The 25,099-nt window shown below is 41.6% G+C and overlaps 1 pseudogene; it reads left to right on the forward strand.

The window, feature by feature from the left end:
• Window positions 1–19,007: 19,007 nt before the first annotated feature.
• Window positions 19,008–19,643, forward strand: LOC101120337 (mitochondrial import inner membrane translocase subunit TIM44-like; annotated as a pseudogene).
• Window positions 19,644–25,099: the final 5,456 nt, after the last annotated feature.

Raw genomic sequence — 25,099 nt, forward strand, 5'->3', positions numbered from 1 at the left:
CCATCTCCAGGGGATCTTCCCGACTCAGGGATCTAACCTGGGTCTCCTGCATTGTAGGCAGATTCTTTACCATCTGAGCTACCAGGAAAGCCCCCATCAATCATGATGATACCCTAATCTAGGACTTCCAGCCCCCAAAACCAGGAGAAATAAATTTCTGTTATTTATAAGCTACCCAGTCTATTGTGTTTTGTTAAAGCAGCCTGAATAGACTAAAATAGCTACCTACACTCCAAAGAAACTGTAGAGGAAGTCAGTGTTTCCATTTCTAACCCCGTGAAGAAAGATCAGGGCTGGGAGTCCACTGAGAACAGAATGACCTAACATAGACACATGGGAAACCTCACTCAGGCTGAAGCCAAAAGGACAGCATGTGTGTGTGTGTTAAGTGTGTTAGTTGCTCAGTCGTGTCTGACTCTTTGCGACCCCATGGACTGTAGCCGCCCAGGCTCCTCTGTCTGTGGGATTCTCCAAGCAAGAATGCTGGAGTGGGTTGCCATTCCCTTCTCCAGGGGATCTTTCCAACCCAGGGGTCAACCTGGGGTCTCTTGCATTGCAGGCAGATTCTTTGCCGTCTCAGCCAACATGGTTGTGTACTACTACCACCCTATGAACAATAACAACAACAACAAAAATGTGGAATTGAGAAAAAGAGAAAGTTCTGCTCCAGGTCTAAACTGCAGTGTCAGCCTCTCTGCTGCTGGGGCTGTGTATTGGTCGGGGTTCAATCAGAGAAGCAGCTGACTATGCAGGTACATTCAGGTATATTTTTCTATATAAATGCTGCTGCTAAGTCACTTCAGTCGTGTCCGACTCTGTGTGACCCCATAGACGGCAGCCCACCAGGCTCCTCCTTCCCTGGGATTCTCCAGGCAAGAACACTGGAGTGGGTTGCCATTTCCTTCTCCAATGCATGGAAGTGAACAGTCAAAGTGAAGTCGCTCAGTCATGTCCGACCCTCAGCGACCCCATGGACTGCAGCCTTCCACGCTCCTCCGTCCATGGGATTCTCCAGGCAAGAACACTGGAGTGGGTTGCCATTGCCTTCTCCAATGCATGAAAGTGAAAAGTGAAAGTGAAGTCGCTCAGTCGTGTCCAACCCTCAGCGACCCCATGGACTGCAGCCTTCCACGCTCCTCCGTCCATGGGATTTTCCAGGCAAGAGTACTGGAGTGGGGTGCCATTGCCTTCTCCAATACAAATGCTACATAGAGCTAAAAGTTAAAACTCAACTACTTGGCCATAAAGAATGAAATAATGCCATTTTGCAGCAATGGATGCACCTAGAGATTACCATATTAAGTGGAGTAAATCAGAAAGAGATCTCTAAGACAAACACCGTGTGACATCACTTCTAAGTGGAATCTAAAATATGACAGAAATGGACCTGTCTGTAAAACAGAAACAGACTCACAGACACAGAGAGCAGAAAAGAAAAGGCTGGGGGGCGGGCTGGGAGAAGGCTGAATTGAGAGTTTGGGATTGGCAGATGCAAACTGGTATATATAGGATGGATAAACAAGATCCAATTGTACTGTGATAAGCCATAATGGAAAAGAATTCTTTAAAAAAAGAATAAGGTTTCAAGAACACACACACAAAACTTAGAACTCAGAAACTTCTAGAGGAAAACATAGAAGATCTCTGTGACACAGATGGCACATGTTTTGTAGATGAAAAATAGTAATGATAAAATATAGTCCATCATATACAAAACTCCCATGCATCAAAAGATTTCATTAAGGTGATAAAAGAAAAAGCTAGCTATAACTGGAAGAAAATATTTGCAATACAAATATCTCATAAAAGACTCATACCCAGTATATATAAATAATTCCAACTGCTAACTAATAGAAAAATGAGTAATCTTGTTAAAAAAATTGCAAAAACCAAAACACACTTCAGAAAAGAAATTATATGATTCTAATGATAAAAGTGGCCAATGCACACATGAAAAGATGCTAAACAGCAGTGAAATGCAGATTAAAAGCATAATTTACAGTAACTAGAATAGCTAAAATTAGAAATAGAATAAACAGACAATACTCAGTATTGGGGAAAGTTACAAATGCAACTCTCATGCACTATTGCTGGAAATGTATAAAGACAAGTACTTTGGGAATCAATCTGGTAGTTTAAACATATATTTAAAATATAATTTAGCAATTCAACTCCTAGGGAAATAAAATTACACTCACTTAAAAACAAACAAACAAACAAACAAACAACAACCCTGTACAAAGGACTTCCCTGGAGATCCAGTAGTTAAGACTTCACCTTCCAATGTAGAGAATGCATTTTTGATCTCTGTTCAGGGAACTAGATCCCACATGCCTCGGGGCCAAGAAAGCAAACCAAAAATATTTGGAAGCAATATTGTAACAAATTCAATGAAGACTTTAAAAATGGTCCACTTGAAAAAAAAAAAAAACTGTATAAGGATTTTCATAGCAACTGTTCCATAACTGTCAAAACTAGGGGAGAAGAATCAACTAAGGAAATAAATTGCTGAATTATATGATGGCATACCCATTCAGTGAAATTCTACTGACCAATGAAAAGGAACAAACCACTGTATATCAGTTATCTGGGGCTGCGTAACAAATCACTTCAAAATATAATGACTTAAAACAACTATGGTGTATTACTTCTGTAGGTTAAGAGCGTGGCATTTCTGCCTGGGCTGACTTGCATTTATATTCAGTTGCTGGATGGAACCAAGAGAGCCTCACTCACCTCCTGGTGGCTTGATGCTGGCAATGGGCTGGACACCTGCCTCCATGTGGCCCTTTATCCAGGTGGTCTTCCCATCCTCTAGGGCCATTCTCTATAAATGTGGCCTGGCTCTTCAGCAGGATAGCCTGAACTTCCTTATATGGCTGCTGGAGAAACAAACGGCTACCTACTCCAGTATTCTTGCCTGGAGAATCCCATGGACAGAGGAGCCTGGCAGGCTACAGTCCATGGGGACGTGAAGAGTCGGACATGACGGAGCACGCAGATTCACCCTCTTTTTCCAAGACATAAAGTAGAAGCTATAAGCTCTATTAAGGCTTGGATTCAGAAGTCAAAGAATATCACTTCCATCACATTTTATTGGTCAATCAAGTCATAAAAGCAGTCTGTCTCATGGGGTAGTATATAGACCTTGTCACGTGATGGCAGGGGTAGCAATTTTCCATTATAAAAGGATAAGGTAACAGGAAAGGGAGTCATTGGGAGGCTGTTTTCACCACGGTCCCTCTTGTGATATGAGATTAATCTTACAAATAATACCCTGACTGAAAGAAGATGTTCACAGAAGAGTGAACAGTATATTATGCTATTTATATTAAAGCCTGGAACAGTCAAAACTAAGCTGTAAGTCAGAAATGAGAATACTGATTGGTTGTCTATTGTGGGAATGGAGGTGGGGAGGTTGACTGAAAATTGGGACAAGGAAGCTTTCTGTAGTGATGAAAATGTGGTGTGAATTTCAGATTATCTTCGTTGATATTAGTATTTCCTATCCAAGAAATAAATCTTATAAATATTTCTTCATTGTTCATATAATTCTTTTCCATTAATTGGATAGAACAACAAACAATCAAATACCCTGTTTATTACTTCTATTAGAAGTTTATCTTGTAATGAATTGTTGTTTTTATCGTGCTCTGAAAATTTTTTGCTACAATTTGCTTCTCAGTGCCCCCATATATGTCTATTTATTTTGTTGTTCATCTTTATTGCTTTTCTTATAGCCCATCAGCTTTTGAGCATGAAATCTATAGAAAAGGGAGAAATGACATAAGGAACTTTTCCCCCCAAATTTTGTAGCTTCTGCTAGAGGAAGTGAGTTAATGAATAAATCTGGGTCTGTACATAACTTGAATGAACAGGAAATCAGCTTTTTCCTTTTACCACCAAACCAAAAAACGTTAACTTATTTTTAATTTTTAACATATATAAAAATAAATAGGCAATATAGCAAACCCATTCTCCAGCCCCCAACATAAACAGGCCAGTCTTGCCTCATCTATGTTCCTAGCTCCAGTGCTATTAGAGATGGACCATCTTGTTATACTTACTCTTCCAAAGTAATCCAGGATAGCATACGTGTTTCATTTGTTCCATCAGTCAGATGGATCTGGAAAGAAAACAAAACTATTATAAAATACCAAAGTAATTATTAACTTCTGGTCCTAAGAAGCAACTTTCTGTCTGATGAGATGAAGAGATGGAGCAACACGTGTTACATATTCACACAGATCTTGGTTCTCATCTCTGATAACTGCTATGCTGCCACACAACTGATGGCAAATGGTTGTCAATGACAGGTTGCAATTGTCCAGAACATTTTTTATTGATTTAAGAAACTCACAAATAGATGATTTTCATTTGGCCAGAGGGGGAAAAAAAGGCTTAAAACTGCTCATAGGATTTCCTTTTGTAACAAGTGTACATTGTTATTGCCAAGTAACCAGGGTAGAATCTACAGTAATGGAATGATAGGTGGTGTTTGGTTTGCCACTTCATTTTGTATGGATTCTCCCATTATTTCAAATTTTTTTGAAATGTTTGGAAAAGTAAGTCACACTTGTTTTTTTTTTTTTACTTCAACATTTTTTCCTAAGTCCTGACACAACAATGGATTAAATTCAAGAACAACATGATTCACACTAAATTTGTATTATTTAAGAATTTAACTTTTCATTATGACCCTGAAGGACAAAACTCTCACTTAAAATTTAACAACTGTAACTACTTTTTAGCACTCCAGGAATAATACTAAGTTGTCTTTGGTTTAGCACTCCAGGAATAATGCTGAGTTGTCTTTGGTCTTAAAATGCTGATTCAGTGTGCTTTGTTTGGCTTGACTTGCATATAAAACAAGTAAACACAGCCTCCTTGTGCTCAGTGTCATCTCCAGGACTTGAGAGTTCGCAATATGGTCATTCAGACTGGGCACTTGTCTTGCGTCAGTTGTGTCTGTCTCACTGAAAACAGTTTAAAATGATTCATGCAGTTTTATTGTTGGGCTAGGCTAGTCCGGATCTCAAAATAAGTTGCATTTTTTTTTTCTCCTCAAAATATCTGTTTAAGACTTTTTGGTTATTTTGCATTCTGTTCATTTCTCTCTACATATTATGAGGATCACAATTCTGAAACACTGCTGTCATTAACAATGTTGAACATTTTATTGCTTTCCGTAACAACATGAGGAGAGAAGACATGGTTCCTAACAAAATCAACTTCTTCCTCAAGATAAGCAGTTGCTGACTATCTGGAATGCTCTGGTGGACTTATAATTTCTCTCCTCTTTTTAAAAAAATTTATTTTAAAAATGTTTTTCATTGTGTACAGTTGCTTTGCAATGTTCTTTTACAATTGCTTTACAACATTGCTTTACAATGTTAGTTTCAGCTATACAGTGAAGTGAATCAGCTATATGTATACATGTGTACCCCAGGACATGGAAGCAAGCTATATGTCCATCCGCAGGTGAGTGGATAGAGAAAATGTGGTTCATATATACAATGGAATATTACTCAGCCATAAAAACAAAACTCAACAAAACTGGGTCATGTGATGGCGATATGGATGGACCTAGAGTCTGTCAAGTGGAGTGAAGTAAGTCAGAAAGAGGAAAGCGAATATCATATGTTAATGCATATATGTAGAATCTAGAAAAATGGTACAGATGAACCTATTTGCAGGAATAGAGATGCAGATGTAGAGAACAGGCTGTGGACATAGACGGGAAGGGGAGGGTGGGACGAACTGGGAGAAAAGGACTGACATACACACGATTTTTCCCTTCTTAACTTTCTTTTTCTTTCACTGCTTTTCCTTCTGAAAGTATTCTCATTCTAGTAAATATATCTATCTTTTTACGATGTTACTGCCAAGAGATTTCCATTTCCTTCAGACCCAGTAGGAGAATTTGGCCATTTTGAGGCTCAAGAGGAACTAAAAAGCCTCCTGATGAAAGTGAAAGAGGAGAGTGAAAAAGTTGGCTTAAAGCTCAACATTCAGAAAATGAAGATCATGGCATCTGGTCCCATCACTTCATGGGAAATAGATGAGGAAACAGTGGAAACAGTGTCAGACTTTTTTTGGGGGGGGGGCTCCAAAATCACTGCAGATGGTGACTGCAGCCATGAAATTAAAAGATGCTTACTCCTTGGAAGGAAAGTTATGACCAACCTAGATGGCATATTCAAAAGCAGAGACATTACTTTTCCAACAAAGGTCCATCTAGTCAAGGCTATGGTTTTTCCAGTGATCATGTATGGATGTGAAAGTTGGACTGTGAAGAAAGCTGAGTGCCGAAGAACTGATGCTTTTGAACTGTGGTGTTGGAGAAGACTCTTGAGAGTCTTTGGACTGCAAGGAGATCCAACCAGTCCATTCTAAAGGAGATCAGTCCTGGATGTTCTTTGGAAGGAATGATGCTAAAGCTGAAACTCCAATACTTTGGCCACCTCATGTGAAGAGTTGACTCATTGGAAAAGACTTTGATGTTGGGAGGGGTTGAGGGCAGGAGAAGGGGACAACAGAAGATGAGATGGCTGATGGCATCACCGACTGAATGGACATGAGTTTGAATGAACTCCGGGAGTTGGTGATGGACAGGGAGGCCTGGCACGCTGCAATTCATGGGGTCGCAAAGAGTCAGACATGACTGAGCGACTAAACTGAACTGAACAGTCTTCTTTCTTTCAGAATAGGTTTTTGGCTTGCAGTAGGATACTTAATTTCATTTTATTTAAATTTTGGCATAGTCCATAATTCAGAACAATGTACACAACCTGAATTTAAGGTTTGCAAAAGTACATTTCAAATACATTTTAATTGCTCCTACCCTGTATAGAGCTATATAAATTGGTAATCAAACAACTTAAAAAAATTGAGGTATTGTTGATTTGTAGTGTCAGGTTAGCTTCAGGTATACAGCAAGGTGTTCAGTTATACATGTATATCTATTCTTTTTCAGCTTCTTTTCCTTTAGGTTATTACAAAATATTTATTATAGTTCCCTATACAGTAGGGAACAGTAGGTCCTTACTGGTTATCTATCAAACAATTTCTATTTTACATACATTAACTTGTTGATGGATATATGTAGGAATTTTTATCACTGGGACCCTCTATTCTTTGGGTCATCTTACTGCTTTTAGACAATTTGTGTGCAGACTCACTACGCCTATGTCAGTGTTATAGCTTGTTTCTTCTGGAACTACTGTCAGGACAAGATGTTGAGTAACAACAACAGTAAACTTGTTGAGTAACAAGTTAATGCATTGCAGAAAGCACAGAATGCCACACAGACATTTCAGATGCATGAGGTACTGCCACAGTTTTGCTCTATAAAGTTAAGAATTCTTATAAACTCATATTTGCATGATTCCCACAAAAAAGAAACATATAGAGTATTTAAGATTGTATATTCTGAATTATTTTATCTGTTCTGACAAAACTCCTATTTGGGTAAGTATTGTAGCAAACCAAATCTTCCACTAACAATTTTGCTTTGCGAGTCTGATAATTACAAGAGATTTCTGCAGGCTAGCTTCGGCCCATACATTCCAAACCTTGTTTCTCCCACATGGCCCCCATATCTAGGGCTGAGTGGTTAGAGCACTTTCATGTTGCAGCCTCATCTCTGACCCTACACTTTGTATTACCGTTGGTGAGTCAGCCTGGTGGACAACAGTGGTTTTCCTGGAAGTCATCTTTATACCTGGATACCTAGCAATAAGTAACAATGCCAGAAGAGACCATAAGCTGCATAAATATACTCCATTAAACCAAAAACATATGCTTCCTTTGCTCAGCTCCCTTTATCTGTATCTCCCAAAAGCTAGGCCACTCTGTTGCTGCTGCTGCTGCTAAGTCACTTCAGTCGTGTCCGACTCTGTGCGACCCCATAGACGGCAGCCCACCAGGCTCCCCCGTCCCTGGGATTCTCCAGGCAAGAACACTGGAGTGGGGTGCCATTTCCTTCTCTAATGCATGAAAGTGAAAAGTGAAAGTGAAGTCGCTCAGTCATGTCTGACTCTTCGCGACCCCATGGACTGCAGCCCACCAGGCTCCTCCACCCATGGGATTTTCCAGGCAGGAGTACTGGAGTGGGGTGCCATTGCCTTCTCCGCAGGCCACTCTAAAATCCCTGATATCACAGGGCAAGTATGACAAAGGGAAAATGAGTGGAAAGAGACAACTGTCTTCACCAGTGAATCCATCTTACTTTGACACATTTTAGAAAAGCGCATGACTAGGTGAACTCATTTCTAGGTTCTCTCCCAGGCCTTGGAAATGGTCCATTAAAAATGAGGGGCTCTGACATTTTGTCAATTTTATAGTAAACCTGCTTCTGACCCCATCAGCAAATTACATCTCTAAATTACAGTTCATTGATTACTCTTGATGTGTTGCTGATGACATTATATATACAATGAAGAAAAAAATCAGAATTAGAAACTTATTTGACTCATGATTTAATGGTTTTAGATCAATCATTAATACTCATATAATTATAAAATTATTTAATAATAAATGAACAACAGTAGCTAACACATGAGAAGCTCTTTTGCAGGCTGTATGATCTACACTTCAACACTACGAGACAGGTGTACTGTTACAGGTATTATCATCCCTGATTCAGAGATGAGGAAACAGAGGATGGAAAGGATACGTGATTTGTTCACAGTCACATAGTTTTAGTAGAGGATCTGAAAGATTTCTATGAGGAATGCTATGGGATTTCTATGGTGGCTCAGTGGTAAAGAATTTGCCTGCAAAAAAAAAAAAAAAAAAAAAAGATGCAGCATGCTTGGGGCTGGTGCATGGGGATGACCCAGAGAGATGTTATGGGGAGGGAGGTTCATGTTTGGGAATGCATGTAAGAATTAAAGATATTAAAATTTAAAAAATTTAAAAAAAAAGGAAACAAAACAAAACAAAACTTAGAACCTGAAAAAAAAAAAAAGAGAGAGAAGTGGCTTCAACTACACTTTTTAGTTAGAAGATATTTGAAATAAGACTTAAAATAACAACCTCTGTTATAAAAACATCTTCATAGAAGAGTATTCAAAAAATCTCAGAAAAATGAACTCTTAAAACAATGATTACCAAAGCAGCGATACTTGGATAACATTGGAATAAAACCAAATCCAACAAGTAAAAAAAAAAAAAAAAGTCCATTCTAAAACAAAAAAAAAAGAATTTGCCTGCCAATGCAGGAGACGTGGGTTTAATCCCCTGGGGTAGGAAATGGCAACCTACTCCAGTATTTTTGCTGGAATAATCCCATGGATAGAGGAACCTGGCAGGTTATAGTCTATGGGGTCCCAAAGAGTCAGACATGACTGAAGCGACCGAGTTCTCTTGAGGAATTCTGTGACAGAGACTCAAATGTCTTCTTGTCCAGGCAGGAAGGATGCATGGGGGGAGGAGGGGGTATGGTTGTAATGAGATCAGTCGCTCACTCCCTAGGCACTGGTGAGACTGACTTGAACTGGAAAGCTCAAGGCCATCTAAGGATCAGTACTCAGACCCAAGGGATTGTGGCCCCGTGCTAACACTGGCCCAGACTTTCTGATTTTTCAAGAGAATACAAAAACGTAAAAGTTTGTGTGTCACTGTGTAGAATCTCCTAATTGTAAAATACTGAATCCATTTTATTTATTTTTGGTTTGTTTCTGATGTCACTTTTTAATCAACACTAAGGCCTTTTAACATTTAGCTTCCTTCTTTCTCGAATGTTTCTGAAGACGTTCAATTCCCAGGGCCCTTGGAATAATAGAATCCACCTTGCTTTGTTTCAGTAGTTTAGAAATAATCACCACCTTCTCCCTTGTCTTCATTTGTACCAAAACAACAACGTACATAGAAGTGACAAGAATTTCACCATCTCTGTTCAAAGACCTTATGTAAAGAACAAAACCAGGGCTGACAGCTCAAAAACTCTTCCGTTTTGGGCAAATATATTAATCTGTGTACTTGCTGAGGCTGCCTCGGACTCCAGCCTCTGGAAATCAGACGTGCTGATGGCAGGTGGGCCTGGCTGCCTATTGCAGTTTTATTGTTCTTGAATCAATTTTTAAAAAGAAAAACAAGTGGGCCAAAAAAGGGGACTGTGCTTCTAGCCCTGCTCTGAGGCCAAGACTACTCAGCCACAGTTAGTTCTTCGCAAAATCACAGTGTATGATCTGTATTTCTACACTCGTTTTCCTTTGCTTCCCTTGTGGCTCAGTTGGTAGACTCTGCCTGCAATGCGGGAGACCTGGGTTTGATCTCTGGTTTGGGAAGATCCCCTGGAGAAGGGCAAGGCTACCCACTCCTGTATTCTGGCCTGGAGAATTCCGTGGACTGCAGTCCATGGGGTCACAAAGAGTTGGACATAACTGAGTGACTTTTGCTTTCACTTTCCCTTTTTTCCTTTTACTACTCAAAATTTTGTAGGTTGCTTTCACTGCTTAGCATTTTGCTTTTCCTAGAGCAGTTGCTTAAATAAATGAAGTTGGTCTGTAAGATTCTCCGACTCAGAAGTGGAGCTTGACCTGTCTAATCAGGATGCTTTATGGGAGGGAACACAGGAAAAGGTAACATACAGCAACATTCAACCATTTACCACAGGTGATATGGTGCTATCTACCTGTAAAAAGTATTGATTTTTCCCTCTGGGTACTCCTTATTGGTCAAATATCAGATCAACCCAGGAGTAAGGAAATATAGAGAAGAGCATAAAATGCTGATTAAAGGGGTGGGGTGAAGTGGGAGCTGGGAGGGAGGTTCAAGAGGCAGGGAACATATACATACCTATGGCTGATTCATGTTGATGTATGGCAGAAACCAACACAATATTGTACAGCAATTATCCTCATTAAAAATGAATAAATCAAAAATAAAAAAGAATCAGAAGACCTCTGATCTATTACCACTTCCAAATAAATATTTAGATATGCTACAGTTAAGTACAACTAAATATTAGTAATTATTAAAGTTAAACATTAGATTGTTTAAGTTTACTTTAAACTGAACTATTATAATAATTGATATAATAACTTTGTGTATAGAATACTGTTTGAAATCAAATGGGTTATAGGTTAGTAAATATGTTTTTGTTATATTTACTTTATATTCAAATGGTATTGGTAATAAAATTTCATATATATTTTTTTCTACAAAAATATCAGTAATTAGCAGTCATAAACATTTCAGGCCCCAAGGCACCTGTCCCACTTTAATATCCACTGTATGAAATATGGAATTGCTCTCTAAAAGCATACAGCCAGATCATTCAATAGGATCCCCAACAACCTTTGCCCCAGTCATCTTGCAGCCCAGAAATCAACACTATTAACAGCAAACCTCAGAAATAAAAACTTAGAGACACATGTACCCCAATGTTCATTGCAGCACTGTTTATAATAGCCAGGACATGGAAACAACCTAGATGTCCATCAGCAGATGAATGGATAAGAAAGCTGTGGTACATATACACAATGGAGTATTACTCAGCCGTTAAAAAGAATTCATTTGAATCAGTTCTGATGAGATGGATGAAACTGGAGCCGATTATACAGAGTGAAGTAAGCCAGAAAGAAAAACACCAATACAGTATACTAACACATATATATGGAATTTAGGAAGATGGCAATGACGACCCTGTATGCAAGACAGGGAAAGAGACACAGATGTGTATAACGGACTTTTTGGACTCAGAGGGAGAGGGAGAGGGTGGGATGATTTGGGAGAATGACATTCTAACATGTATACTATCATGTGAATTGAATTGCCAGTCTGTGTCTGACGCGGGATGCAGCATGCTTGGGGCTGGTGCATGGGGATGACCCAGAAAGATGTTATGGGGAGGGAGGTGGGAGGGGGGTTCATGTTTGGGAATGCATGTAAGAATTAAAGATTTTAAAATTTAAAAAATAAAAAACTAAAACAAAAACAAAAACAAAAACAAAACTTAGTATTCATGCTATAAACAGGTGTAAATCCCTGAAAGCACAGTAAACCCAGTAATGTGATGGTTTCCATTCATTTCATTTTATCTATTCTGGTTTTTTTTTATTTTTGATTATATGTTTCATACTTCCAGTGATCAAATGCTCATGTCAAGTGGTTGAAATTATTGGTTCCAGAAATTCCAGTGAGTTGGCTACCGACATCTGCCTGCTCTGATTTTTGAGCTCATTGTGTCTGTGTGTGTCACTGGGGCTCACACATACACGGAAAGCAAGCTCTTCCAAGACGGAAGACAGAGGGAGACTCCCCTCCTGTCACAGCGGCCTCGCTCTCTGCTGCTGTTGTTTGCGTCCGGTCTGTTCTGTTTCTTCAGAAACAGCCCAAGTGTGTGATTATGCACTTCTGGAGCCTCGCCAGCTCACTCAGGAGTTTCTGGCCCTCTGGCGTCTCTCCCCTAAGGCAGCAAACTCCATTGACTCAGAGAGCTGTTAATTAAGTGAATTATGTCTGGTCAGGAATTTATGAACAAAGAAAACAGAACTGGAAATGATAACTGTGCCCTCACAAAAGACTGAGTAAGCGATATGCAAATTAAACAAAAAACCCCAACCCAACCAAAAGAATCTCTTCATAAGGATTTTCCCTCTACTCTGAGTTTAGTGTTCCTTTCTAACCCAATTTGACAGAATACACTTGTTCTTCAGTGAGATGGTTCTCCTCCCAAATGTGCTTATAATCTCGGGCAAAATGCAGAGAAGAGCTGAGAGGAATATAAACACTGTGTATTCTCTCTACAGAACCGTTGAAGGAAATGCTGTTTACTTGGAAATAGAGTTCCAGAAAGTATGTCTGCCATCTGTAGTCCAGATGACGGTGGCTGTGGTGATGAATTAAACGTTTAGAAATAAAAGCTAGTGGTTGTTTCTGTTTGCGAGGATAAGGCAGTTGAAATATTGTTTCATTACTCTTAATTCACAAAATAGCTAGAACTTGTTTGTGCATTATATATGCACAACTTAGAAGACATTTGAAGAAAGGCACAATGATTGTGGATTTTTGAGAGTGTGTCTTGGCACAATTTCTGCATAAGCTCTGATGCAGACGTAATTTGCTAAGCCATGGAGACTGCTAGAAATTTGAAAGCACTCTTATTAGCACCATGACTTACTCTTTAATGAGGGCTCTTGCTCTAAGATCCACACACCTGACCTGCCTCTTGAGAAACCTATATGCAGGTCAAGAAGCAACAGTTAGAACTGGACATGGAACAACAGACTGGTTCCAAATAGGAAAAGGAGTACATCAAGTCTGTATATTATCATCCTGCTTATTTAACTTATATGCAGAGTACATCATGAGAAACGCTGGGCTGGAAGAAACACAAGCTGGAATCAAGATTTCTGGGAGAGATATCAATAACCTCAGATATGCAGATAACACCACCCTTATGGCAGAAAGTGAAGAGGAACTCAAAAGCCTCTTGATGAAAGTGAAAGAGGAGAATGAGAAAGTTGGCTTAAAGCTCAACATCCAGAAACCAAGATCATGGCATCTGGTCCCATCACTTCATGGGAAATAGATGGGGAAACAGTGGAAACAGTGGCTGACTTTATTTTTGGGCTCCAAAATCACTGGAGATGGTGACTGCAGCCATGAAATTAAAAGACGCTTACTCCTTGGAAGAAAAGTTATGACCAACCTAGATGGCATATTCAAAAGCAGAGACATTACTTTGCCAACAAAGGTCCATCTAGTCAAGGCTATGGTTTTTCCAGTGATCATGTATGGATGTGAGAGATGGACTGTGAAGAAAGCTGAGCACCGAAGAATTGATGCTTTTGGAGTGTGGTGCTAGAGAAGACTCTTGAGAGTCCCTTGGACTGCAAGGAGATCCAACCAGTCCATTCTAAAGAAAATCAGTCCTGGATGTTCTTTGGAAGGACTGATGCTAAAGCTGAAACTCCAATACTTTGGCCACCTCATGCAAAGAGTTGACTCATTGGAAAAGACTCTGATGCTGGGAGGGATTCGGGGCAGGAGGAGAAGGGGACAACAGAGGATGAGATGGCTGGATGGCATCACTGACTTGATGGACATGAGTTTGGGTGAACTCCAGGAGTTAGTGATGGACAGGGAGGCCTGGCGTGCTGCGATTCATGGGGTCACAAAGAGTCGGACACAACTGAGCCACTGAACTGAACTGAACTGAACTTGCTCTAAGATAGAGTGATTGTTTCAAATGCTACCACTCACAAGCATGCATCAATCAGCTCACCGTGAATATCCCCATTCTTGAAGCTATGAAAGAACATTTAGAAAGCCGTCCATGATTCTTTACTAAGTGAGATGCCAAGAAAGCTAAATGACTATGATTCCTGAGCACTGCCCTTCAAGAACAGACCATCTAAAAGGGACATGTGAAAGAACAGGGCAATGAAAATAGTACATTCCTAAGATATTCATAAAATCAAGGCACATAGAAGAGTTTTGGTGGTTTTTTAAAAATGAAAAATTTGTTTCAGTTGGTGAAGGCAGAACAAGCAGAGTAATGGTCTCAATCATCGTGCTCAGTCATGTCTGACTCTGCGACCCCATGCACGGAGGCCCACCAGACTCCTCTGTCCATGGGATTATGGGATCCCAGCAAGAATAATGGAGTGGGTTGCCATTTCCTACTCCAGGGGGTCTTTCCGATCCAGGATTCAAACCCGCTAACCGACATCTCCTGTGGCTCCTGCATTGGCAGGCGGATTCTTTACCACTGAAACAAGCCCAGAGTAATGGTAGAAGAATCATTAACTTTCATCCAAAGTTGAGACAATTCTGGTATGAAATGAGACTTCAAAGGCTGTTTGTACAATCAAGAAGGTTGAGAAGGAGACATACAGGCCAGACAATGAATGACTGAAAGCAAGTTGGACTTGGGCTGTGGTGATGTGTAGAGATGGCCAGGATGCGGGGTGGCGGCAGGGATTGGGGGGGCAGCCATGGTTATAATGGGACCACTCATTCACTCCCCAGGGACTGGCAAATTGAAGAGACTGAATTGGAGAGCTCAAGGCCATTTAAGGGTCACTATTCAGGCCCAGGGGGTTGTAGTCCTATGGTAATACTGGCCCAGACTTTCAGATTTTTCAAGAGAATATAAAAATATTAAAATGTGTGTGTGTGTGTGTGTGTGTGTGTATAAACTCTGAATTATACAACATTGGGAGGTGGTGAGCCAAATACAAGAATATAAAATTGAAGCAAGCTGTCTATCTATAACTCAAGATACTTGGTAAATGTTTCTAGGTTTGGGGGAGTTAAAGGATGTTCCAGTCTTCTTTCTGGTCTATCTACTCTTTCTTACAAATCTTTGTACTTCTCCGCCACTAACCAAAACAATTGGCCATTCCAAGCAAACAAATGTTCCTGATTGAAGATACTAGCAAAAGAAGTGCTTGAAGTGATGCTGTATGGGTTCAGGGCTGGATGGGGAGGGTTTGGGTCCTGAAGGCAGGTTGAGTAAAGCATCCTATTCAATAGCTGAAGCCAGCTCCTATAGTATCATGAAAAGTGAAAGTGTTAGTTACTCAGTCATGTCCAACTCTTTTGTGACCTCATGAACTGTAGCCCGCCAGGCTCCCCTGTCCATGGGATTTCCCAGGCAAGAATACTGGAGTGGGTAGTCATTCCCTTCTCCAGGGGATCTTCCTGACCCAGGGATCGAACGAACCCAGATCTCTTGCATTGCAGGAGGATTCTTTACCATCTAAGCCACCATGGAAGCCCATAGTATCATGAGAAAAAATTATTAAATTATCAGGAATTTTGTCAGCCAGTATAGCCATTATAAAAACTATATTAAAAATACAATTACATAAATTATATAAAAAACAAAGGTAATAAATACTCACACCCTTCCACTTTCTGATTATGTCAGTACATTTTACTGTTATCTATACTCTTGAGGGCATTTTCTTACATTGTCACTGTACAATGAAAGTGCTGCAGAATAAGGTGCTTTGGGGCCTCTTTTCCCAAGGCTGCCCTCAGTGTTAACATGCTGGTGGCTGGAAATCAGCTACACTGATAAGCATTTACCAACATATCACTGGTCCTTTCTACAATAGACCATCTCCAAGGGTGAGCTTGCTTTTTACATCAGAGCTGGTTTTACAGGCTAAATAAAATCTCATTACAAAGTACAGTTACAGATCTAGAAAACAAATTTATGATTACTAGGGGGTAAGGGAGAGGAGAGATAAACTTGGAGACTGGGATTGACATATACACACTTGTTATTGTTCAGTCAATAAGTTGTGTCCGACTCTTTATGGCCCCATGGGTTGCAGCACGCCAGGCTTCCCTGTCCTTCACTATCTCTTGGAGTTTGCTCAAACTCATGTCCGCTGAGTCGGTGATGCCATCCAACCATCTCATCCTCTGTTGCCCCCTTCTCCTCCTACCTTCAATCTTTCCGAGCATTAGTCTTTTTCCAATGAGTCAGCTCTTTGAATCAGGTGGCCAAAGTATTGGAGCTTCAAGCATCAGTCCTTCGAATGCATATTGAAGGTTGATTTCCTTTAGGATTGACTGATTTGATCTCCTTGCTGTCCAAAGGACTTTCAAGAGTCTTCTCCAGCACCACATTTTGCAAGCATCAATTTTTTGGTGCTCAGCCTTCTTTAGAGTCTCACATCTATACATGACTACTGGAAAAACCATAGCTTTGATGATATGGACCTTTGTTGGCAAAGTGATGTCTCTGCTTTTAAATATGCTATCTAGGTTTGTCAGAGCTCTAGGTAACTAATAAGGACCCACTGTATAGCACAGGGGACTCTATACAATATTCTGTAATAATCTATATGGGAGAAGAATCTAAAAAGGAGGGCAGGATATATGTGTATGTATAACTGATTCACTTTGCTATACATCTGAAATTAACACAACATTGTAAATCAGCTATATTCCAATGAAAAATTTTTAGACAAAGAAATAAAACTTGGAAAGTAAGAAGAAAAAGGAGATAAGGAAATGCAGGAAGTGGGTAGGAAGAATTGCCGCTCAGTTGCTGATAACGATATTCCATCTGTCCCTGAGATGGGCCTGGAGCTCTGAAATGATGATTAAATTCTCATCCAGTTCCTGAATAAGTGCTTCTAATATCAGGCAACTGAGAAGCAAATTGAAATGACATTATTAGAAATAAGTGTCTATGTATAAGTTGCAGTCTCTTTGCCTGAAAGAAGAGATTTTATCATCTGTATTCATTGCTTTTGAGACTACTAAACTGAATCTGATATTTCTTCATGTTAAATTGAAGGCTGTAGTTATCAAAATGCTGACAGGTTGAGTTATTGGCTATTTTCAGGGCCCATGGAAAGAGTCTCCCATTAATAACATTCACTGTGTACATTGGTAGCAGAGAATTACTTAGAGCTATCAAATGTGTTATTACAACTTATCCTGTATGCCCTAAAGAAGACATTTTTGACTTGTGGGGGGAAAAAGGATATTTTCAGGGAGCTGACAAATGACAAAATAGCACGGCCTGTATTAGGGGGAAGGATGTAGTAATGCAACTCTGGGATAACTCAGTTAGAATCTGCCGCTGCTTTGCTGGTAGTTGTTTCTCAACAAGGTTTACAAGGCTCATCTCTCTTGCTCTCTCCCTCTCTCTCTCTCTCTCTCACACACACACAATGAGATGAAACCAGAATACAAGAAGTCAGATGAATAAATTTGTTTAAAATGTTGATTTATCACACGGGCTTAAAACTCACTACCAAAAAATATCGACCATTTCCTTTATTTTCTACTAAAAAATCACAGCTGTCAGTTTAAGTATACAATTGTGTATTATGTGCCCTTAATGCACATTAAAAAAAAAAAAGAAAATATTTTTAGAAGTTCTGATTTTAAATACAAAAGCAATGGTGTAGGGATAAGCATGGGGTTATAACGACATGGTATGGTAGCCTTATTTGGCAAATAAGGCTCTCACACTTCCTTTTCAGGGTGTGATTGCCTGCATAAACAGTTCTCAAGCCCTTTGTATATTTCAGCCCAAGAACTATTTTCACAGATTCTCTATGGACCATTATGGACACACCCTTCATATCTGATGGCTACATGGTCATAACTGTATCCCATACTCCCACAATACAGAAACACACGTGCACAACCCAAGAATGAGTGGAGAAATGACGGTGTCTTTTGATGCCTCTCATCCATATGATTGACATACATGTTATCATTCCTGTGTCCCATGTACCCCTGCTGGGCACTCGGAGGGACCCAGGAATAATATACCCAACTCCTTAAGGCATCTTTAAGTAACCGATGAGAGACATTTAAAAAATGGCAAATCACAATATAGTAAGGGAAATAATTTTGTCATGAAGATATGGAGAGCAGTGCTGTGGAATTCTCAGAATGGAGAGATCCACCCTTCCTGAAGTCAGGGAAGACTTCACAGAGAGCTGGACCCTTAAAGGCATAGGATTTCACCAGACAAGAAAGAGAAAAGGTCTGAAATGAATAAAGTTCTGCTGCTGCTAAGTCGCTTCAGTCGTGTCCGTCTCTGTGTGACCCCATAGACAGCAGCCCACCAGGCTCCTCCGTCCCTGGGATTCTCCAGGCAAGAACACTGGAGTGGGTTGCCATTTCCTTCTCCAATTCTAAAAAGTAAATGCTCTAAAAACACAATCAAAGCTTTTCCCCACACGGGATCCTGCAGCAGGGTGCCAGCGCTGCTGCGGGCAGGCTGGTACCATGCCCATGGAGATGGTCCACAGCAGAGTCCACCTCCGGTCCAGCCAGAACCTGGTGCTGCTACCAGCTGAGCGGAGAGAAGACCCTGTCCAAATCCTGTGCCTTGGGAAACAGAAAAGGCTTTCTCTCTGGCTGGCTCGGTAATATCAAACAGGAATTAGCCGAAAACAAAGAAATGAAAGAAAGTTAAAAAAATTTTAAAAAGTTCCGAGGCAAGGCCAAGAAGGAGATACTGGTGCTGCTGCTAAGTCCCTTCAGTCATGTCCGACTCTGTGCGACCCCATAGAAGGAGATACAGAACCATCGAATCAGAAATTCTGAGAAGGAAAGAGGCAATCAGGAAAGAAGCTGGGGGAGATCATGGGCACGGGGAAGGAGAGTCTTGATGAAGTCAGTCAAAGTGACCTTGGCGGGAAAATCAAGGAGGGTGTGGAAGAAGCATCCGAGACTGCAGAGCCGGCGGCCAAGTTGTTGTCCGAAGGCGGGGAGAAGCTCGACTGGACCGGTGCCTTCAAAGCCGCCTGGCCAGGGTGTGGAGTCCATCCAGCAGAAGATGGACCTGAGCGTCCCCAGGCAGACCAGGCCTACCTATGGCTGGAGAGAAGTTCAAGGTAGAGGAAGTGTTTGAGGCCAACGAGGAGGCACTGGGGTCGCTGCACAAGGACTCCAGGTGGGACCAGCAGCTGAAGGACTTCAGGGACAGCAACATGGTGCTTGATCGGCTCTTTGAGATGAAGATGAAGCGTGCCAAGAGCAACAACGCCTTAGGCTGGGTGTCCCACAGTGCTGATAGTCAAGGTCAAGGACTTGCTGACAGTCAAGGTCACAGCAAGATGATGGATGCAGAGGCCTGTGCTAATCACCACCTTCCAGGCCCAGTTGGTGACGGTGATCAAGAACCCCAAAGGCGAGGTGGTTGAGAGCGACCTGGACAAGGTACCGGTAATGTTGTACATGCGGGCGCTCTGCCCAGACCAGGATGAGCTGAAACCCTCTGTCACCTGGTGGCTCCCGGACATCTCAGCCTCCAGCACAGAGCAGCTCCTATGAGCAGGGTGGCCACAACTGAGGCCTCTGGGACTGACCCTTACTCAGGACATGTGGGGTACTGGTGTCCACCTGCAGCAACCAGATCTCTGGGGACAAGACCGTCAGCTCTGTTGCTGCCCTACCAGGCCGGTTGCAACCCCAGCTGAATGGGGTGGGGAGGGAACAGTCTGCACTGCTGCCCTGCCCCTGGCAGGCTGGTGGCCGCTAGGCCACAGATGCACAAACCAGGCAGGGCCCAGAGGCCCCCAGCCCTGAGACTCCCTCCCAGGGCCAAGCTGTGGGGGCTGGGCCCACTGACCACATCAGCCAAGCTGTTCTAGCTCCTTTTTTTTTTTTTTTTTTGGTCTTAACAGTGCCCTGGTTATCCTGTATATAAGCCAGATTTGGAAATAATAAAACACCAAAGTACAAGAGAGCAAAAAAAAAAAAAACCCAAAAAACTTTTCCTGATACCAGTATGCAGAGCACACAAAAGACCTTTTCAGAACCCTGAACTATCCGTCTGAAGTCTTGGGTTGTTACTGCAGCAGAGCCTAGATTCTTCTTTCCAGTACACTTGTGTGATGGTCTTGTTGGAGTCACAGATCAGATCACAGCATGTGAAAGTGAGGATGGAGTTTCCTGAAAAGAGAAGAAACTCCTGGAATCAGTCATCTTGGGAAACAGTCAGGCCTGGGATAAGAAAGAATGATTTTATAAGCCACTTAGGAGAGAGCGTTTTCCTTCTCTCTTGGGCTAAGGGTCTAAGGCAGGGATATTCCTGGAGGTTTTCTGATATTGGGATGAGGGTAGGGCCTGGCTGATGGTTCAGAGGGTAAAGAATCTGCCTGCAATTCAGGAGACCCAGGTTCGATCCCTGGGTCTGGAGGATCCCCTGGAAAAGGGAATGGCTACCCACTCCAGCATTCTTGCTGGAGAATTCCGTGGACAGAGGAAGGAGCCCTCCAGGCTGCAGTCTGTGGGCTCACAAGAAGTTGGACACGAGTGAGCGACCAACACACACGAGTGAAACTAAAACACTCAGCGCCAGAAGTAGCCTCTGTTGCTGGCCTGCCTTCCTGAGCTCAGTGAGTCACAAGCTGCAGTTTCATGCTGCAGACGGAAATTTTCCACGAGGGTTACTCAGTAGGAAACATCATTCTGTCTGCATGATCGTCATCAGGTCCTGTTCTGTAACAGCTAGGCTGCAACATTAGCTGCAGTAACAAACAGCCCAAGACCCTCCATGGCATAAAACAGGGAATGTTTGTTTCTTGTTCATCTACATGTTTAATGCAGGCATGTGCATTGTGTGGCCTCTGCTTAAAGCTGTTCTCTTTTCAGGCCCTTAAAGCTTCCCCCCAGCAGTGGTGGGTGTGACTTCTGCTGGTCCAAAGTGATGCCACACATGCGCAAAGGCGGCAGAATGATGGAGGCCACGGACCCCAACCCCATATTCCAAAGGAAATCTCTTGAGTCCCTGGATGAAGGGTATATGGTTTTCATTAGGAAAATGATGATCAAATTTGAAATGTACTGAGCAGGCAGTTAGCTTTCCTGACAAAATAACTCTGTAACGATGGTCTGGTTGTAGGAAGGTGAAGGAAGAGAGATGACGGAATAAGCAGAGAGGAGAGGATGAGTGACGCTTGAGAAGCAAATAGAGACATAAGAGAAGTAAAGGCAAGAAGGAGATTCATGAGAGTGAGTATTGCCCATCTTCCCCCAAGGTGGCTTTCCTACAGCTTTCCCCTCCTCCTCTGATGCTCCACAGTTGTTCATTTCTCTAGGTTCTGACTAATTAATTGAACCAAGAAAGACCTGTAGGCAAGAGGAGGCAGAAGGGAAGTGCAGGATGATGTGGGCGCAGTAAGTCTCCTACATATGAACCTTTAAGTTGCTATCAAAGATGCAAGTGTGTATCTGGCTCTAGCAAGGAGCCAGAACCATCAACGTGCCATCAACATCAGGCGTGAGTGAGACTGCAGTTTGCCCTCTGTCTCCTGTTGCTGACGATCCTTCAGCTCTCCCATCTCCCACCTCCTCTTCCTCCTCTAGTCCATAACTCTTGTCTGTTCACTGGATGCCAGCCCCTGTGTGCCAGCTGTGGCACTGTACTACTGTACTTTTCAAGGTACTGCACTATAAGATTAAAAATGTTTTCTTTACTTTTGCTTTTTATGTATTGTGTGAGAAGTATTATAAACCAATTACAGCACAGCACTATGGTGTATATATAATGTGTATATGTGTGTATATTGTGATTGTGCTAGTTGGGTACCTAGGGTAACTTTTGTTGGACTTATGAACAAACTGGGTTTAACAGACGTGCACTCAGAATGGAACTTGTGGTGGGGGTGCGGGGAGATGCGGACTCAAAGATGCCTGAGTGTGGACTTGCCAAGATGGGTAATTGGAGGAAGAACAAGGGACAGAAAGGGGCCAAGGAAAATGGAAGTGGCCATGGAGAGTCTAAAATTCAGAATCTGCTTAAGCCGGGGAGACACTGCAGCTGATGAAACTGCTTGTCTTCTTGAAATATCAGGTTCTTCCTCTGCTGCCCTCTGCCTGATGATGATGGTGAAGCTAACCCTCCTGAGACTGTCTCTGGGAAGAATATTACCAATAGGTTGGGAACTGGTCATCCCAGAAGAAATCCACGGAGCCCTTGGTTTGGGGATTGACCTGCCCTAAAAAAGGCAGTCTGGTCGTGCTCCGAGGGCAGCCTGCTCCGTCCATCATTAGACACACACCCAGTCATACTACCTCCATGAGGACCAAGGCTTTGGAGAACTGGCTGGAGCTGTTGGGTAGAGGTGGGATGACTGTATTCCAGAGAAAACCTTGCTGTGATCCATGAGAAATCACTAGTTTGTTTAAAAAGTATGAAAAAATTGAAAATAAAGCTTTTACAGCTTCACAAACCTGGTGTTAAAAATATCATTTTAATGTAACCAGAGCTGCTTTCTGTAGCACTTTGCTAGCAGAGACTATCAGATTAATAGGCATCTCTAAGAAATGTCAGACTGTCTTTTCATATAAAAACCATGAAATTGTTTAATTGAAATCCATTGCAAGAGAGGTTCTGAATTCTCAAAGAGAGGACATGTATTTGCCTAGGAAAGTAACGAGACACTCTCCAAGATCTGTTAGGCTTTGAAGGGGGAGTTGGGTTTTGCTCACATCATAGACTTTATTTATCATCTTTTTTCATGACTTAATTGTGGAATTGTTTTTTTTTTAATTTACATGAAATGGAAATAATTTTCCTCACTGTTCTGTTGAGTATCTCCTCTGTCCTGAAATTGATACTTGCCTTCTCTTTGTCCAGCTACCAATATAGTATTTCCTTGGAAGCGGTCATATTTTACAAAGGGCAGCCACAAACCTAATCAGTGCCTTTGTGTGGAAAAAAAGGCGGAAGGGCTTATCCACAGAGAACAAATTGATGGTTGCCGGGGTGGCGGATGGGGGGGAGATTGAAATGGGTGAAAGGATTTTTAAGGTACAAACTTCCAGTTGTAAAGTAAGTCAGTCCAGAGGATATAATGTACAGTATGGTGACTATAGTTGATATGGTGCATATATGAAAGTTGCTAAGAGAGTAGATCTTAAAAGTTCTCATCACAAGATAAAACATTTATAGCTATGGCAGATATTAACCAAACTTATTGTGGTGCTCATTTCACAAGGTATATAAGTATCAAATCCTTACGTTGTACACCTGGAGCTAATATAATGATATATGTCAATTATAGCTCAATAATAATAATAAAAAAGACTCAACACAATGGGTGCCCAGTTGGGTAAGTCCCAGTGTCTAAGAGAAATAGAGGGCAACCCTTCCTCTGGGAAGATCTCTGCTCCAGGCTGCATGGTGTGGTGAGCAGAGTTTTGGCTTGATTTCAATCCCGCGCATCCTTCAGGCAGGCAATTTGTGAAATGCACAAACTGCACCACCCTGAATACTCATTGGAAGGACTGATGCTGAAGCGAAAATACTTTGGCCACCTGATTCGAAGAGCCAGCCCATTGGAAAAGACCCTGATACTTGGAAAGACTGAAGGCAGGAGAAGAGAGAGACAGAAGATGAGGTGGCTGGATGGTATTATCGACTCAAAAGACATGAGTTTGAACAAAGTCTAGGAGATAGTGACGGACAGAGAAGCCTGGCGTACTACAGTCCATGCAGTCGCAAAGAATCAGACACCACTGAGCAGCTGAATAACAAAACAACAATACATGTCAGTTCTTACAGGATGTGTCTCCTTAGCTACATTTGCTTGGTCCAGGGGTGGCATCTTATATAAGCCAGGCCAATCAGAGCTCTTCGGTGGAATTTTTTTCCAACTACACCTAAGACAGCCAGACCTTCTCTGTTGGTGAAAGTCAAATGATGAGTTTTGTAAACTATTGGTCACTAGGGTTCTTACCATTTGATAAAAAACCGTTGGTAGTGCAAAAAAGAATGGAGCCAGGGCACAAGGAAACAAAAGCAAGAGATGGCAAACACTCAATGAGCACTGAAGTTCCTGGTTCCGGCGGCGCCTGAGACCAGCGGCATCCTTGTCCTTCTCGTGGTGGGTGGTCTGGCTGTTCAGCCCTCACCTGGATTCTGTGAGTCAGAGACGTCCTTTCTGCGTCAGCTTCTCTGAGTCGGGTTTACACCATGGCAACTTGAGAGTCATGGAAAAAATGCAGCGATGGTACAAAGAGCAGCCGAATATCACGGCAGCCAGTCACAGCTCCAACCCCGCCTGTGGCCAGCTCCCGTAACCTATATGCACTGACAGGTCTGTGTTTGTTACATGGTCAGGACCCAAAAGCCCCCATTCCTAGCAATATGACCTTGTCCCAGACTCTAGACCTCATGTCCACATCTGCAAAGTGGGAAATTCAAGAATTCCTACTTCATAGAGTTTTTGCAAAGATTAAGTGAAGGAGTGCATGTAAATATTTAGGAGAGTGCCTGGCATCCAGTAAATGTTAGATCTGATTACTACTGTGTTCTTATTTCCAGTGTCAAATGGGGCTTGACATAGGATAGACACTAGTAAGAGCTGCAGTGGGTATGACAAGCTCATTTTAGCCTTAACTCCATCACTAACATTCTGTGACCTTAGGAAAATTATTTGTATTTTTGAATCTCAGTTTTCTTATTATAAATGGGAAAAAATATTTTTGGCAGGTGAATTAAAAGATAACACAAAATGATGTGTATAAGCAAATTTCATGAACTCAAACTCTATCCAATTATAAAAGATGAAAGATTAGAAAGATGAGTTTAAGTTTGCTCCTTTATGATGATGCTAATATATCAATATATTAGAAATATATTATTATATAA

Source organism: Ovis aries, chromosome 8 (assembly GCF_016772045.2).
Source record: "Ovis aries strain OAR_USU_Benz2616 breed Rambouillet chromosome 8, ARS-UI_Ramb_v3.0, whole genome shotgun sequence".
In the NCBI taxonomy this organism is placed as follows: domain Eukaryota; kingdom Metazoa; phylum Chordata; class Mammalia; order Artiodactyla; family Bovidae; genus Ovis; species Ovis aries.